The following is a 19,617-nucleotide window of genomic DNA, read 5'->3' on the forward strand; positions in this document are numbered from 1 at the left end:
AACCATCCATAACAATAAAACCAGCGGACAAAGGTGGTGCAATAGTAGTGCAGAACACCACGGACTACAATACAGAGTGTCTATGCCTCTTAGCAGATGAACGGAATAACGAAGTCTTGGGAGCAAACCCAACAGAACGGCTCCGCATTGAGATAGCAAGTTTGATAGAGGAATCATTGACAAACGATTGAATGTCCAAAAAAGAGGCAGACTTTCTGGAGAACAAAGATCCCACTATGCCTTACTTCTTTACCATTCCCAAAATACGTAAGACCATGGAAAAACCACCAGGGAGACCAATAGTCTCTGGAATTGGATCTATCCTAGAACCCCTATCAAAATCTCCGACCCCTAATACAACGGACGGACACATTCCTCCAAGACACGAAGGCAGTTCTCTGCCTCATTAAAAATATGGAGTTCAATCCTATGACCCACATACTAGTGGGCCTAGACGTAGAGAGCCTCTACACTAGTCTGCCTCATAAAGAGACACTTGAAATTCTAGAGGAGGTTTTGTTTCAAGAGGAATGGCAATACCACACCCCCAGACATGTGGTATTAGAGTGCTGTCACCTAGCACTGACAGAAAACTTTTTTCAATTCCATAACAATGTGTACCGCCGGACGCATGGGACGAGCATGGGAAGTACTTTCACGCCGAGCGTGGCGGGGTTGTACGTCCACCATTTGGAAAAAAAGAAAATCTTACACCCTGACAACAATCCCCACCTGAATCAAGTCAAACTATGGAAACGTTACATAGACGACGTGCTCATGATTTCGGAAGGGGATGAGAGTGAAGCGGGGGTTTTCTTACAATGGCTTAACTTACAAGACCCTTTTCCTAAGTTTACCTCTTCCATGAGTAGATCCAACCTGGGGGCAGATTTATGTCGGACTTGCGCCACGTTTACGCCGCCGTTGCGTTACGCAACGGCGCGGAAACGTGGCGCATCCCTGCGACCTATTTACAACGTGACGCATCTAGGCAGATGCGTCACGTTGTAAATTCCTGCGCCACATGAAACCTGCGTCAGGTTTCATGTGGGCGTTCTGTCGCAGGGTGGGCGTTCCCTCGTAGGAAAGCCCCGTAAAACTGATGCAGTGAAATGTACAAGATTTCACTGAGTCAGTTTTACGACGCTGCTGGGTCAAATCCTTACGTCTGCTTGAAGCAGGCGTAAGGAGTGACGCTCCACGTTATGTATGGGTGGCCTCTGTACATTGCAGGATTTACGTCGCACTTGCGACGCTACTCCAGCAATGCGCCGCCCGTACACCACAAGATGCGCCACGCATCTGCCCTTCCTTGCACCATGGTGCGCCGCATTGTAAATGCGGCGCATCTGTGGTGCCGCAAGGAGGGAATTGCGTGACGCATCAGTTCTGGCGCATCCCTGCTGATTTGCTGAGATGCGCCAGAACTCATAAATCTGCCCCATGGTATTTTTGGATCTAAACATACAGGCCCAGGAAGGAAAATTAACAACAGCCACACACTTCAAGCCAACGGCCAGGAACTGCCTCCTCAGATTCAATAGCTTTCACCCCAGAAAACTAAGGGAAAATCTACCCTTTGGGCAATTCCTACGCCTTAGAAGAAATTGCTCTGAAAAAAGAGATTACAAGGCCCAAGCCAAAGACCTGAGCGAAAAACTCATACTAAGAAGCTACCCCAAACACATAGTGACACAGGCATATAAAAGGGCCTCAAACAACAACTGAGACGCCCTTTTGGAACCCAAAGCTATCCAGGAAAACACAAAGAAGCGGCAAATCTGTATAGCCACCTACAACATAGGTTCTGATCAGGTGACTAAGATGATTAAAAAACACTGGAGAACATTAAACAGTGGAGGTCTAAATCTAGAGAAACCCATGTTGAGCCACGAGGAAAGAACCTCCATAACTTTGTGGTTCACACAAGACCAAGGGAACTACAAGGCTCAGTGGGCGCAGATCGCTTTCTCCACCCCCTCCCTGCAGGACATTACCCGTGCACAAACTGCAGTGTTTGCCACTTGACCTCAGCCACTAAAAAAATTCCACTTTAACAATGGCCTTACATGAGAACTAAGGTCTTTTTCTAATTGTAACACTGCTGGCGTTGTCTATATGATCACCTGTACATGTGGATTAAACTATGAGGGCATGACAACTAGAAAGGTCAGCACAAGCATGGTCGAACACCGGAGTAGTTTTAGATGTAAACGTTCAAATACAAAAATTACCACGCATTTTCTTGAAAAAGCGCACACTCCTAATGACCTGAAGTGGGTGGTCCTGGAAACTGTGAAAACCCAAGCCAACCTAGAGAATAAACTCTTTGACCAGGAACAACGGTGGGTGTTTAAACTCCATTATGACACCCAAGGCCTGAACGATGAGATACCTTGGGGCCAACTTGTATAAGAAAACTTGAACATGTTTGATGCCCAGTCGTTGGGCAAAAGTACAGTAAAATGAAGGCACCACTATGAATATCTCTAAAGGTGGCACCGTAAAGCAACTACATGTCTGTGTAGCCAAACGAATTTATCCTCACTAATACAAAGGGTCAGCCTAATGAAGTTTTTTTAGGTTAAATAACCATTGCTTTGACCTTTCCCATCCATAGAGGTATGAGTATCGTAAACAGTATGTCAGGGCCATTATACACTTATATGGGTAACATGTGGCCATTTTTTAAACCCACGCTCGCTCTATGTTTCACCAAATTTGGCCTTGGACCGTTTTTTAATGAATTTTTTCCTAATTAATTTTCTGGGCTGGTATACGAGTGGAGACCTTCTAGACTTAATCCTTTTTCAAAGTCCGTTCTCGCAAAAGCATTGTGGAAGCATTTTGAAAGACACACTTATCCTCCCAACATGGCCGCCACCAAAATCTAACCGAGCTCTCTAGCCTTCCCGCAATGACAACGCGGAAGCACTCGGTCTTAAACAGCCTCGGGACACACACGTGTTAAGATGCGGTCCGGAGGAAGCCTTGTAGGTGATAGAGCCACGTAATCCTGATAACCAAGTAAGTGCTGGATATCTGTTCCACAGGGCCACAACGGATCGATGGCCCTGCCCCAGATTTAGTAACCTCCTCCCCGTTTTCCTACAGGGATGCGAGTCACGCAGTCGGTTAGGGTTTGGCATATTTACCAGCCAAACATACCGATCACTAATCCGGCACCCATTTTCCTTATTATCCTTAGATTTGGCAGTATACGAGCTTGCCTCCGCACACCATGGGGCACAGATAGGTCCCGATCAATGTATGTAATAGTCTGTTTCAATCGTTATTCGTGTGATTTGTGTGTTTACCACTGTATGCAGTAATAATCTGTTTTAACTTCACGCCATTTGGCATTTTCACTTTACGAGCATGGACAGAGGCGCAGCCAAGTATGGATTTGAATCTGGTGTATGAAAAAAACGCTACTATGCTGTGGGGTCATACCCCGTTTACCCTTTAAAATATGTTATTTTTCTTTTCAGGTACAACGTGACCATTAGGACGTATGTACAAATGCATGCTTTATTACTGCAGCATTAATTTAATTGATTTTATTCACTTTTTCCTTAATATAGCACGGTTTAGGAGTGGCGTACACAGGGCTGGTCCCTGTGTAGTCCTGAAGAAGAGATAGGGGAATCTCGAAACATGTTGGCACAAGTGAATAAGCATACCTAACTCATTGACAGTAGGATCCCTAGTTCTCTACCCCAATTTTAATATACCACCTAGGAGCAAGAATAAATCATTTATAGCTCACTAGGCAGGTATTTTTAACCCACATAGAACATACCACTCCACATTCACAAACACCACTTACACCACACATAGTCCATCACTAAAAAAGTGCTCCTATGTAGTTCGCAAGTCGTAGCACGCCTTAGTACGTAGAGGACTGGGATGGCCCCAATGCTGAAGCATGTCACCGTGAGGAAACCCTGGTCAGTGAGGGGACTCAAAAAATAAATATCATTTTCTTTCCATCTAGATTGCGCTACATCTGTGTCATCTGTGTCAGAAGAAGTGGGGGAAATGGGCCCCGGAGGGAATTCATTAGGTGGGAACGCTCCATCGGGAGAGATGTCACTACTTTCACTTATATTACAGTCCCTAAAAGACCAAAGGGAGGAAACAAGGGAGCTGTTTTCTCAAGTTAGAGCCGATAATCAGGATATTCAGCAGTCATTGAAAGAAGTCAACTCGAAGGTCGGAACTATTACTAGTGCCCTGGCGGAACTCCAGACAAGGGTTGCAGATAATGAAGATGTAGCTTCACAAGCGTCCGCCACTGTGAAACATCATCAGGACCTTTTGAGATCAATGCAGTGGAAAATCAAAGATATGGAAAATCGCCCACGGCGGAATAACCTGAAACTATTTCAAATCCCGGAGGGACAGGAAGGGACTGACCCGAGGGGTTTTGTTGTTCATTTAATGCAGAAGGCTTTTCCAGATTTAGTGGACTGGGATTGGGACTGCCCCATACAGAGAGCACACAGATTACTATTAGTACAGTGAAAGCAGGACACTAAATATCCTCGACCCTTTCTTATTAATTTTGGTAATTTTTTGCTAAGGCAATCTGTGTCACTGAAAGCTAAACCTAAATCACCTATATCAATAGAATCTAATTCTATTTTTCTTTAGGTCAGATTTTTGTACAGAGACAATGGGAAGGCGCTGGCAGCTCAGATTATTAATTGATCCACTAAAAGCAACTGGGGTACAGGCGTACTTGCAAGAGCCGGCATGTCTTAAAGTAATACGGGGACGGCAATCATACGTTTTTACGTCTGTGATTGAGGCAAGGGAAGTATTGTGTAGATGGCAGAAGGGAGGGGATGGGATAAGGAAAGGGGTTTAGAACTCGATATGTAACCCTGACTGTGCGATAATGGGTTCTGGGGTGCTTCAGTTTATGTAGAGATGGATCCTTCTTTCTTTTTGCTGTTTTGTTGTTTTCTTAGCAATATGGATAGTTTAGGGAAAAGATAAAAACAAGATAAAAATTTTACACTGGTATAGTCTTTGGGGGCTACTGTGGAGACCGCAGTCACACTTGTGCTGCCAAAACCAGTGGCAGCCTAAAGAAGAGGAAGATTCCTCCTCCTAGGAGTTGGAGGGTGGGATGTGTTTTAGTGGGGGTAAGGGTGGTGGGTGGGGGAGGGAGAGGGCAAAAATATGGAAAAAACAAAGGCATAGTAATAAGGAACCAAAAGGCTAGCATATTGGAGATACACAATGAAATAATTGTAATGGAGGGTTTGAGTGACAGTATTTATATGATTGTTTTTTTTTTTCTTATGGAGCAATTTAAGCTCAAATGTTTAGCATGGAATGTGGCCGGACTGAACAGCAAGATTAAGAGGCAATTGGTGGCAGGGGAATTAAAAATGTATAATCCTCATGTTGTTATGTTAACGGAAACCCATCTCTCATATAAAGATCACAGATTACTTAAGCAGTTAGGGTATGAGGTGGTAGTGTGTACTACGCAAAGTGCCTCTATACGAGGGCTTGCTGTTTTGAGATTTGAAAGGGCGGAGGGGGTAATGGGTAATACAAAGGCAGATAAGGATGGTAGGTGGGCAATGGAACGGATGAAGATAAAAGGAAGGAGTTACATACTTTGTGTTGTGTATGGCCCGAATATGGATGAACCCACTATTTTTGAGACAAGAAATGCAGAAATGCTAAATTGGGAGGGCGAGAGGTTTGTGATGGGAGATTTTAACTGCATTATGGATTATAATATTGATACAATGCGATGGGGGGCCTTTCATAGAATGAGAAAGACAAGAGCGGCAATAAGGGAACTGGGACGGCTACAGGGGGTTAGGTATATCTGGAGAGCGCTATACCCTACTATACCAGGGTACACTTATTATTCAGCCCCACATAGGTTATACTCTCATATTGATATAGCCTGGGCTTCTGACTCTATTGTATGGTCAAGTGATATGGAAATTTGCCCAAAGGTGACCTCCGATCATAACCCTATACTTCTCATAATTAAAATTTCAGAGGAGAACAGGGCTATGAGACCATTTCCGTTTCCTAGATATCTTCTGACTGATCAGGAGTATGTGGCTGCGGCCAGGGGCCAACTGGTGACTTTCTTCAGGGAAAATGTAGGAACTGACTCCCCTACAACAGTCATTAGAGGATTTACCCAACAATATATATGGCGACAAAATAAAACACAATGAACACAACAACACTTGAGATCCGCAAGGTGGAGGATCAACACGCAGAGGCTGTTATAAAGGGCTCAGGGGATATTGAACAGCTAGATTTTAAACTAATAGAATTATGGTCAGCCCTAAAGAAAACATATGGAGAAAAAAGTGTTGCCAGATATAACAAATATCGGGTAACATAGTACGAATTTGGGGAAATTATAGGCAAAATACTGGCATTTAAGGTGGCAGATGACCGGGCTAAGGCACATTTTAAAGAAATAAGGGGGATAGATGGTAAAAAATACGAGCAACCACAGCAGATACTAGAACAATTTGTTCTGTATTATAAAACACTTTATAATCCTACGATACAGCCTTCACAAGAGGACATTTGTAATTATATCCAAGATAATCCCGTTAGAAAGATGGGGAGTGAGGAATCTGACCTCTTGGAAGAAAATATTTCAGATAGTGAGATAGAATTAGCAATGGGTGTGCTATCTTCAGGTAACGTGGCGGCAGAAGATGCAATACCATTAGTATTCTATAAAGCATTTAAGGATATTATGATGGAGCTGTTTAGCCCGGTGATAAAGGAAATTGGAATTAAAGGAAAAACACCTGACCAAAATATTATTTTTCCTGAAGAAAGGCAAACCAGCAGAGGAATTAATATTATTATTATTATTATTATTATTATTAATTAAATGTATAATGTGCACAGCTACCCTAACAGGGTTTCCCGGCACGTCAACTACTGCAGACTGACTAAATAGCAAGCTAATCACTGAGAGAAAAGCCAGGTCTTAAGATCTCGCCAATATTTGAGGTAAAGTGATTCCTGTTTCATGGAGCTAGTAAGGGAATTCCTTAGTCTGGGACCAAGAAATGAAAAGGAGCGACAGACCATTCTAGTTAGTTTACAACTAGGGGTTACATAATTGCCTTGCATGGATGAGCATAAAGACCGGGAAGGTACATAGGGATGGATAAGCTCCTTGAGAGAAGACAGAGCTATCCCTTGTTTGAATTTAAAGACAATACACAGGGTCTTAAATTTAATACGACTTTCAATGCGTGCATGTCCCGAAGGAAAGGAGAGATGGATGATTTCCTTGGGATGTGACATAGAAGGCGGGCTGCGGAATTCTGGACCACCTGCAGCTTCTTCAACACCTCCTGACTACCACCCAGAAACAGAATGAGCGGTGACAAGTGCCTGGACCACCGTTCTTTTCGTGGAGTCTGGGAGCATCCAGATGATCTTCCGCAACCACCTTAGGATGGTGAAACAGGTGGCGGCAACGGTGACCACCTGTTGCCGCATTGAGAGATTGTTATCAATAATGAACCCAAGGTTACAAACTTGGATAACAGGTTGAGGAAAAGGACCCATTCCCTGGGGCCAATGTTGGGGACCCCAGAGATGTTTGTGTTTGCCTAAAATAACCACCTCGGTCTTGTCTCCGTTTAGTTTCAACAGATTGGAACACATCCACTCGTACACCCGCCGCAAACGAAGCTGAAGGGAAGATATGGAACCTTCCTTAGTGGAGGACAGGAAAAAGATAATTTGTGTGTCATTGGTGTACGAATAAAGGGATATACCCGCGTCCTCCAGAATAAATGCCAGGGGTCTCACATAGATGTTGAAAAGCACAGGGCTCAAAGTGGACCCCTGGGGAACTCCGTACGCCGATGGCCGAATGGTAGAGGCGGATTTGGAAGAGAAGACCTGAAATGTGCGGTCACTGAGAAAGGAGGCCAGCCAAGTTAGAGCGGGACTCTCAACTCCTGCTGACTGGAGAGACTTTAAAAGGGTGGTATGTGACACCGTGTCAAATGCGGCGCTCAAATCAAGTAGAATGAGCACCGTAGTCTCCCCCCGATCCAGACGGGAGCGCAAATTCTCAGTGGACTCTGTAGAAAAGTGAGTTATCAATCTTGATTGGCATGGTTAAAGAAAGCCCAAGCTTTCCAAATTGATTGAAAGCTGACAGTTAACATGTTTTTTCAAAACTTTGGAGAGCGCCGGCAACTGAGAGATAGGACGAAAATTTGACAAAATCGTATGGTCGGCTCCAGGCTTTTTTAGCAGAGGGACAACCATTGCACGCTTCCAATCCAGAGGGATGCATGATTCTCGTAAGGAGGCGTTTAGAAGTGTTTTAAGAACTCCAAGGGCACCGGGAGCAAGGTGTTGGAGGGTGGTAACAGGTAAAGGGTCAAGGGGAGAACCAGATTTACCAGATTTTACCCTAGCTGGACAGTCAAAAAAAGATCCATCGTCAAAAGGGGACCATGTGGAGATCTTGGCTGCTGAGGAGTGATGACTCCCGCAGGTCGTGTCAATCAGGAGACTCTCCGTATTCCCAGAAATGGAAGACTTTAATGAACTATGTATCGTCTCAACTTTAGTAATAAAATAGTTTGCTATATTATTGCATTGAGTCTCGTCGAAGGTGGGTGGCATCGGTGCGGTGTTTGATCCTGCCAGCTTCTTGACCATAGAAAATAAGGCCCGTGGATGATTCAGTGAGTTAGTGATGGTATTAGAGACAGAGGAAGCCTTTGCCGCATTACAGGCCAGATGGTACGGCCTTATAGTCGGACTTGCTGTTGGGGGCATAGGTCTTGAGCCATCTTCTTTCCAAGTGCTTGCACTTGGATTTTATGACCTTTAACTCATTATTGAACCATGGGGCAGGAGGATAGTGGGAAGAACTACGTTTTGGGGCCATGGGAAAGCAGGAATTGATGGATTTAACCAGCCAGTTACACACTGCGGGATTTAAGGAATGGAGAGGTAAGTTGGGGTCCGGTGGATTCACTTTTAGGAGACTGTTAAGGGAGTCTAAATCTAATTTGTTCCATGGCCTCCAACTGACAGAGGCATCACTGCACTCAGGCACGGTGTCCCCCGAGATGACTAATTTAAATTTGAATTGGATGGCATAATGGTCAGACCACCCAAGGGGAAGAGCGGGAGAACTGCAGTACAACAAACGGTTGGACAGGATTGGGTCCAACAGGTGACCTGCCTGATGAGTAGGTCCCTGATTATGTAGCCACAAATTAAGAGCTTCAAGATTGGCTAGAATAGTTAGACTCCCATTATTCCGGGGGTCCTCTAAATGGAGGTTAAGGTCCCCCAAAATGGTAAAATTAGCCGCCTTCATTATAAAAGGGGCTATTGCGTCAGGGAATGCAGGCAGCCGTTTCTTGGGGTTCCCAGGAGGACGGTAGATAAGCATGCCAGATAGGGTCGTTTAAGGGGAAAGCGCAAGTTTGAACAAGGCGGCTTCACAATCTGGAAAAGCCTGAGGTTCAAATTTACATGAGTATATATCTTTAAAAATAACTGCAATCCCGCCTCCTTTCCAGGTTCCTCTGTCGCTTCTAGAAATGACATAGCCAGGAGGAAGGGTGCTGGCGACGACTGGGCCTGAGCTGGCATGAAGCCAGGTTTCAGTTAGAAACAAGGCATCGGGAGTCTCTGAATTCAAAAAACAAATATATGTGCTTTGTTCTTAGGGAGGGAGCGGCAGTTAATACTCAAAACATAAAAGTTCTTGCCTACCTTGGGAGAGGAGATTTCGTGAGTGGCAGTATCCCTGCCTCTTGGTACGGCAGTTACCAATTTAGTGTATTTCTGACCAAGCACAAAACCGCAGTTACGGCATTTAAAGCTGCGTTGGAATAGAATACACGCCGTGCAAGAGGAGGAACCGTTACCTCTAAGTAACATAAAATCTTCCACAGCGCATACAAGCTGGATAAGAGGGTTTGTGTCAGTTGAGGCATAGTTACTTGCCGCTGGTCGTGGCAGGGCGCGGACAGGCGTAGACGGGCTTGCCACTGGCGCGACTCCGGTGCGCCATCGGCGCGCGCGCGCTGCACGCTTGCATCGGGTTGGAATTTAAGGTGGCAAGAGCAACGAGCAATGCGGCAAGAGTGTCGCCCTATCTGGCGTGCCCCCGTGACTCTGGAGTGAGATAGAGCACGGAATTAGGGCACCGCCATCTTAGGAGTGCAGCTACAATACGATACAGATGAGCTCAGCACGTAAAAGAAAGTCCAACAGGTAAGAGCGTAAAAGTGGAACAAAAGGTTCCCCAGTGCAAAATAGTTTTTTTTTAAAAAGCGGGTATGAAGGAGAGTAAGCAGGTTTTAAAACACACAAACAATCAATCAGTGCAGAGCGAGCCAGTTACTCACGGCTGCGCGCTGCATCAGATCGGAATTTAAGGTGGTGAGAGCAACGAGCAATGCGGCAAGAGTGTCGCCCTATCTGGTGTACCCCCCGTGACTCTGGAGTGAGACAGAGCACGGAATTAGGGCACCGCCATCTTAGGAGTGCAGCTACAATACGATACAGATGAGCTCAGCACGTAAAAGAAAGCCCAGCAGGTAAGAGCGTAAAAGTGGAACAAAAGGTTTCCTAGTGCAAAATAGTTTTTTTTTTAAATGCGGGTATGAAGGAAAGTAAGCAGGATTTAAAAACACACAAACAGTCAATCAGTGCAGAGGGAGCCAGTTACTCACCAGGAATGTGGGTCATTTAGACCAATTTCACTAATAAATGCGGATGCAAAAATATATGCTAAAATTTTGGCCAATCGTTTGGCCCCATCAATGCCCAACTTAGTCTCCCCCCCATCAACATGGGTTCATTCAAGGGAGAGATACTACCTCGCATAAAAACACTGTAGTAAGTGCATTTGAGCTTGCTAATATTAACCCCACCCCACTTGGTATGATCTTATTAGACTCAGAAAAGGCGTTCGATCGAGTGGGGTGGGAATTCCTGTGGGCTATGTTGACAGCTTTTTGAATTTAGGGACAATTTTTGCTACAGATACAAGCAATTTATGAAAAGCCCTGTGCTAAACTGGCTTACTTAGTCATCTAATTTCCCGGTATTATGTGGCACCAGTCAGGGATGCCCTTTGTCACCCCTATTATTTGCTTGATATATAGAGCCTTTTATTTTTGTGTTACAAAAAGATCTGCGAATAAGGGATTTGAAATAAGGGGCAAACTCTCTGAGGGTAGTCGCCTACACAGACGACATCGCGTTTTTTTCAACAGAACCGGGGGAGGCACTAAATGCAATAATGGAAGTGGCGGAACAGTTTGGTCTAATATCTGGCTACAAACTAAACGTTAATAAGACACAAGTTCTCCTTAACTATAAGCCAGAGAGGCTTCTACCTGGTACTTGCCCGATTCTCACCTATTTAGGGGTTAAAATAACAGCACGGATTGATCAAATACTAACACTAAATTATGATGTATTATTAAAAGAGACGAGCAGGTCTTTAAAAAAATGGCACACACTACCGATTGGGATAATTGGTAGAGTTAATATTATTAAAATGAAAATTCTGCCTAAATTTCTTTACATTTTCCGAGCTATTCCCCTCCGAGTTCCAAATATATATTTTTTTAAATTGGAAGGAATATTAAGTAGCTTTATATGCGGACATAGTAAGGCAAGGCGAGCGATAGATCGGTTAAAACTACCCTTTAGCCAAGGTGGTCTAGAGTTCCCAGATTTTAAAATATACTTTTGGTCAGCCTGTTTCACTCGATTACGCAGTCTTATTAATCCAGCCAATGCTATTTTTAGTCATAAGTTTATTTTCGGGGCAGAGAGCCCTTTGTTTTTGTACAGACTTATTGATCCCAACTACTTTAAAAGGGTCAAATTTAAGACTATGCGAGATGAGGTCTGTACCTGGCGTTCAATTTTGTTAGGCAAGAATATCTCATGTTATCATAGGGAGCTACCTCTCTGGCAGAACCCAGGATTACCTGAGATATTCCATGATATGGCTGGTAAGAAATTGGATAGTAGTGGAGTTACTTGTATGGGAGATCTATATGATTATAACAGCTTTGTTTCATTTGAGAGGTCACAGGAAAAACATAGGCTACCGGGATCCATGCTTTTTAAGTATTATCAGATTCAAGATTTTTTTTTAAACACCTAAAATTGGAGAATACAAACTATTTGGAGATATGGAGTCTTCTCAATGCTGGGGGATCAAAGTCTTTGCTAAGCAGAGCATCTAAATGGCTTAGCATTGGGAAACCCGACGACTGTGATAGATTGGCAGAAAGGATATTGGGGATACCGGTAATGGCTGGTACGATCTCACAGGCTCTTAACACCATAGATAAGGCTGTACACACGACTAATCTGAGACTGCAACAACACCGTATGATGTGTCTGTTATACTATACTCCGGATAGAATTGTAAAATGGTCACTGGGTAATAACGCTAACAACGAACAGACAAAATGTCCACAATGTGAGTTATAGGCGGCAGATATTAAGCATATGTTTCTGATGTTTCCAGAATTAACAACATTTTGGCGGAAAGCTGGGGATGTTCTACACCAAAAACTAGGGGTAGGAGTGCCTTTACAGATGTTTGAGGGTATGATGGGATACAGCTATAAAAATTCTAATTATAACAGCCTGGTCACCATCTTACTGGTAGCTACAAGATTAGCAATTGCTAGGGTGTGGATATCCCCGAAACCTCCAACTGTGATGGACTGGTGGCTTTTAGTGAGGTAGATTTACGATATGGAATTCTCATTGGCTGGGTCGAGAGGGACTCGGTCTATGACCAAATGTATGGTAATATGGGGACATTTCTTTGAATGAAAATGAAAACTGCTAAAAAACGATGGGCGAAAAGGGGGGAGTAGAAAAAGGAAAAACTCTCCATTTATTTTCTATTTTCTTTTTTAATTATATTTAATTATATTTAAGCTATCCTCCTTTTTTCATTGTTAAGTTTTTCCTGAAAGATTACATCAAATCGTTATTTGTTCATATGTATTTTGTTGGTTCACATTTTGATGCCTTTACCTGGTTAATACAAAATATTTTTTTTTAAAAAGGCGGTTCCAGGAATGAGCTAAGGTTGCTCACAGCTCCAGACACACATTTTTGGGCCCTTATGAAGGAGGTCATGGATGTGCAATCACATACGTGATTTTGCCCGATCATGGATACGGTCTATTCCTAGTAGGAGACCCGCATAGTTTGGAGTTCCACGCAAACATTTGATACGATAGATACACCCTGACAAAATTCAATCCCTCTGAACATAACGCACTGGCTGAGGTTTGTTGCACATACTTGTTGGATTTTCAAATAAAGATTATTTTTCACTCAGAAAAAAAATATTGTCCATTCTTTGTCACGGAAAAAAATCACTGGGGTAGTGCACCATTCCATTTGTTCTCAACATTTTCATATCTGCCTGGCAGTTTGCATCTCCCACGGGCAGGTGCAGGAGTAGTTTGTGAACACCAATTAAGACTGCGTTAAGAATTAGCAACAATGGGAACGTAACTAAGAAGTGCGGCCTCTGGAGACCACATTGACCCTCTAGTGCAACAGGTTTATCAACATTTTTGAAAAATATATATTACCAGAGTTCCCAGAGTCCCATTCTGTTAAAAAGATTCCTTTTAAGGAATCAATCCTTCATCCAGTGCTCATGTGTGGTGTTAAATTTTTGGACTTTTAAATCCATTGAAGGGTCGCTTGCTAGTTTTCCATAAGGAATATGTGATGTTGCATCGCATGCACTACAAGGCATGCGATCAACCGCGTTGTAATCGCATGCCATTACATCGCAAGTCGCTTCTACGACTTGCTGTAGTGGGCGCCCTGGACTTAGGAATAGTATAATTTACTATTCCAACTCCAGCATGTGCAACAGAATGCCCGGTTACTCACCGGTAATACCCATTACTCCAAGTCCTGGTCTCCCCGTCCCCCGTCCCATTCCTGATGAAGTGAGCAGCTAGTCTGCTCTACAGAACCCCTACCTTGCTGAGCTGTTGGCACTTCCCCCTAGGAGGACGTCACCATCACGTGACTACAAAGGGGGAAGTGCCGGAAGAATCATCCTGAAAATACCAAAGACAACAGAACGAAACACATACAATCACCCACAGAAACCCCAAACTAGGGAGGGAGGGAAGGGCTCAGGAATGGGACAGGGAGACCAGGACTCGGAGTAATGGGTATTACCGGTGAGTAACCGGGCATTACCTCCTCGTCCTGTCTCCCCGTCCCATTCCTGATGAAGTGAGCCCATACCCAAGCACACGGTGAGTGTAATAAAAAAACAGACCAGAATAATGCAAGAAACAGGTCCATTTTAATCCACAAAAAGAAGTACAAATCACAAATCATGTACAGCAGACAGGACAGAAGCCCCAAAAGCAGCAGAGGCCGCCATCCCCAACTCCAGACGATAATGGGCAACAAAAGTGTGGGGAGAAGCCCATGTGGAGCATTGCAAATGTCCCTCAACGAGGCCCCTTTGAACATGGCCGAGGAGGAAGAAACACTCCGAGTCGACCGACCTTGAACAGAAGAAGGCAGGGGACAGTGGGCAGAATCGTAAGCAGAAACCACAGCGCCCTTGACCCAACGAGACAAGATGGACAGAGAAGGGCGAAGCCCCAGACCCGACAGGCCATAGGTGACGAACAGGGAATCCACTTTACGAAAACCAGCCATACGCTCCAAGTAGATGCCGAGAGCCCTCAGCACATCCAACGAATGGAGGAGCACCTCTTCAGGAGAAGAAGGAACCGGAAAAAACACCGGGAGAACAATATCCTCCTGACAGTGAAAGGAAGAAGCCACCTTAGGAAGAAAGGACTGACTCGGACGGAGAATGCAGAAGCGCAAGAAGGGGGGAGAAGCCATCAGCGCACCAATCTCACCAACCCTGCGCCCAGAAGTAATGGTCACCAGGAAAATAACCTTCGCAGAAAGGAACGTCAGGGCCACGGAGTCCAACGGCTCGAAAGGAGGACCCGTCAAAGCCCGCAGAACCAAGGGAAGATCCCAAGGAGGCACAGGCGAACGGGAAACAGGACGCTGAAGCAAGAAACTCCGCAGAAGGCGAGCCACCAACGGGGAGACAGAGGAAACAGAGGAACCCCGAAAGGCAAGAAGGGCAGCCCACTGCGCCCGCAGGGAAGAAACAGCAAGTCCCAGGAGGAAATTATCCTGCAGGAAGTCCAACACCCTCACCGCCTCACAGAAGGCAGAAGAGAGACCCTTCCCAAGGCACCAAGAAGAGAAACTCCTCCAGTGACGGGCATATGATTTCAAAGTGGAAGGACGCCGAGACAGCTGAAGACAATGGGCAACCTCCACCGAGCAACCCAGATCCAGCAAACTCAACCTCTCAAGTGCCAAACCCCCAGCCGGAGGCGACGCAGGGAGGCAAGGCCGAGAAGAGGAACCCTCAGAGGGGAGGGACACAGGGGAAACCGCCAATGAGGGCGAACAGAAAAGGCCAGCAGAAGGGGGTACCAAGACCGCCGAGACCACTCCGGAACAACCAGGAGAACCTCCGCCCGATCCCAACGAATCTTCCGGAGGACCCTCGGAATTAAGGCAAACGGAGGGAAGGCAAATAGCAGACCCCTCGACCAAGGAATCGAGAAAGCATCGGTGGCCCATGCCAGCGGAGAGGGAACTATGCTGCAAAACCGAGGAAGAAGGGCGGATTCCTCCGAGGCAAAAAGATTCAACCAAGGAAGGCCGAACCAGAGGACAATCAGATCGAACAGATCCGGGGACAGACAGATGGACACCAAGGACGGTAACACCCGGCTCAAAGAGTCCGCAGGCCCATTCTGCTTCCCCGGAAGATAGACCGCCGTCAGAGACAAGAGACTCGACTCAGCCCACAGGCCGATCTTCCGGGAAAAGAGAAACAGGGCACGACACATGCCCCCCTGGTGATTCACATACGCACGAACCACCTGATTGTCGGTCTGCACAGAGACCGCCTGACCCCGAAGGAGAGGAGCGAACCAAAGAAGAGCCAACCCAACCGCCCTCAACTCCTTCCAGTTCGACGACTGGAGGGACTCGAAGCTGGACCACCGACCCTGAGCCTTGGAGGCACCCAGAACGGCACCCCACCCCAGAGCACTGGCATCCGTGGACAAAACGACCACAGACTGAGGAGGAAGGAGATCGAACCCTCGGGAAAGAGAGAGAGGGGACAACCACCACTGGAGATCCGCCCGAATCCCCGGAGTGACAGGGATCAGAGTCTCGTAGTCGAAGGAGGCAGGATCCCCGTGCGACAGGACATGATGCAACAGGGGGTACAGATGGAGCCTGGACCAAGGAAGGAGATGCAGAGTGGAAGCCATCTCCCCCTGACTCCGCAGCCAGGAGACGGGCAGACACCCGGGACTGGGACAAAAGCCAGGAAAGGTGACGAAACAAAGTCAACTGGCGCTCCTGCGAGAGAAAAACCATGTCCAAGTCCATGCGGAAGAGAGCCCCCAGGAACTTCAGGGACTGGGAGGGCACCAGGGAGGACTTCCTGTGATTGATAAGGAACCCAAAGGACCCCAGCAGAAGACACACCTGGTCCACATCCGACAGAGCCTGTGAAAAAGAAGGAGAGACAATCATCCAGGTATGGAAAAACCAGAAGACCCCTGGAATGAAGGATACCCACCAGAGGGGCCAAGAGCTTGGTGAACACCCTGGGCGCCGAGGAAAGGCCGAAAGGGAGCACCCGGAACTGATAGTGAAGGGTCCCCACAGCAAATCGGAGAAAACGCTGGTCTTCCGGATGTACAGGAACGTGTAGATAGGCATCCAAGAGATCCAGGGACGCCAGGAAACCCCCCGGCAGGACCAGAGGCAGGATGGACTGGAGCGTCACCATCTTGAACGGACGATGGACAACGAATCGATTGACCCGCTTCAGATCTAAAACAGGACGAAGATCCGAAGTGTCCTTCTTTGAGACCAGAAAGAGGATAGAATAGCAACCCCTGCCCCTCTCCAGAGGTGGAACCTCCACAATAGCCATCTTCTCCAACAGGAGCTGCACGCCCACCAACAAAGCATCCCTGCGCAGAGGAAGACGCGGCAGGGGAGTCTGAACAAAACCCGGAGGAGGAGGAGAGGAAAACTCGATCCGGCAACCCTCCGAAACAGTCTGAACCGCCCAGGCATCCGGGACCGACAACCACTGGGCGCGGAAACACTGGAGGCGACCACCAACGGGCAAAGGCAGACAGTCATTGAGAAGAGGAGAAAGCGGTGGCGGCAACACCGGCAGCGGCCCGGGGCTTGGTACTCCCAGGTGCCCCCCGGCCACGACCCCTGCCTCGAAAGGGCTGAGAAGCGCCACGAGCAGGAGGCCCAAAAGCGTGACGATAACCAAATCCACGCCCCCGAGAAGGAGGACAGACCGGTGCCACCAGCTTGCGGTTCTCCGCCGACTGCTTGACCATGCCCTCCAGCTGAGGACCGAACACCTTCGAACCCTCAAAAGGAAACTTAAGGAGAACCGACTTCTGGGAAGAGTCCGCCTTCCAGGAACGCATCCAAATATGACGACGGGCAGCAATGGACGCACCAGAAGCAGCGGCCGCCGCCCCCAAATTATCGAAGGTAACGCACCTGCAACTCCATCAAAGACAGAAGAGGCGTGGCATCCTCGCCGTCATTCAGCAGAACAGACAAAGACTGGAAGTCCTTAAGGAGCGACTGAACCATATAGTTGGAATACGCAGTCGCCCGGACAGAGAAATTAGAAGCAGCATAGGAACGCTTCACCGCCCCTTCAACGCGCTTATCCACAGCGTCCGCAGGAAGGGCGTCCTCAGAAACAACCAAATCCTGAGAAGAAAGGCCAGCCATTAAATTGTCCACTTTCACAGCCTGAGGGAACTCATCAGCAAAACCCTCAAGAGGGTAACGTCTGGACAGGAAACGAGGAAAAGAAGACTTGTCCACCTCCTTCCATTCGTGAGACAGCACATTGCGCACAGCACTATGCAAAGGCAAAGAATCCGGAGCAGGCTGGACATACTGCGTAAAAAAGTCATCCTCAACAACAGCATCCGCAGGAGGAGAAAAACTCAAGTTGGACCTCACATGGGCAAACAGTTCAGCGAGCTCAGCACCCTGAACAAAACAACCACGGACACCCTCATCCTCATGTATGTATGTATGTATTGCGATTTATATAGCGCACGTATCACCCGTAGGCATCAAGGCGCTTGCCTTGGGAACCCGTCCTGGTATTCCCCTGTGAGATAGCCCCAGCAGGGTATCCACAAGGTGAAAGCCAGGCATCCCGCCGCGAGGGGCCGTAGTGGAGATTAAGCAAGCTATTGCCCAGAGTCGCAGAGTGTGAACCCGTGAGTCAAGTAGGCACCGGAACGAGAATTATCGAGTCCATGGAATTTTTGAGCCCAAGACCCGGCGAGGCGGGGAATTGAACCCTGGTCCAGGACTGATCTCAGCTTCCGGGTCTGCCGCCTCTAACCCCTGAGCCACACTTCTCCACAAGGACCAAAGTCCGCCACAGGATCAGCCTGCGCATCCAAAGAAACACGAGGCACCTTGGGAGGAGGCCCAGCCACGTCCCTAGCCAGGAAAGCAGCAGCCTCATTAATAATGAGGCGCAGGGCAACCGGAGGGGTCGCAGAAGAAGAAGCATCCGAATCCATGGCGGAAGCAAAAAGTCCAAACAACACCCCCAACAGGCAAAAACAAGGACAAAAAACATCCCAACAAGGACCCCAGATATAGCCGAGGACCCGAACACCTGTGGGAGGAGAAAAAAACTGGGATTAGAAAAGCCCTTGCCCGCTAGAGCATGGCGAAAAACGGACCGGAGAATGCCCAGGAACGGCCGCTGGAGCAGGCCAACCCAAGCCAGGTGAGCACCAGCAAGCACAAACAACAGAAACGGCCGCTAACGCAAGCTGCGTGTAAAATAGTGCCCCCAAAACAGAGACGGCCGCTAACGCGAGCCGCGTGAAACAAAGAAGCCCCAAAACGGAGCCAGCGCTGGGGAAACGGCAGCGCACAAAGCACAGGCGGCCGCTAGAGCAGGCCACGTTAAAAACAAAATAAAACAGCATGGAGACTTACCAGACCACAGGAAGACTCCAAACAGCACAGCCAGGAACGCGGTCGTAGACTGCAGAATGAAAAAAACAGGATGATTCTTCTGGCACTTCCCCCTTTGTAGTCACGTGATGGTGACGTCCTCCTAGGGGGAAGTGCCAACAGCTCAGCTAGGTAGGGGTTCTGTAGAGCAGACTAGCTGCTCACTTCATCAGGAATGGGACGGGGAGACAGGACGAGGAGGTAAGGGAAGTTGTTGGAATAGTAAATTATACTATTCCTTAGTTTAGCGTGCCCTCTACAGCAAGTCGTAGAAATGACTTGGGTTGTAATGGCTTGCATTGTAACAACACAGTGCGTTGTAGCGCATGTGATGTAAACGCTGTTTCTCTCCATAAGGCCACTTAAGTGGGTGCAAAATGAGGGCTGCAAGCGCACTATTAGAAGTTAATTTACAATCCCTGGAGACATTTAGGGGCC

Source organism: Lissotriton helveticus, chromosome 5_1 (assembly GCF_964261635.1).
Source record: "Lissotriton helveticus chromosome 5_1, aLisHel1.1, whole genome shotgun sequence".
In the NCBI taxonomy this organism is placed as follows: Eukaryota; Metazoa; Chordata; class Amphibia; order Caudata; family Salamandridae; genus Lissotriton; species Lissotriton helveticus.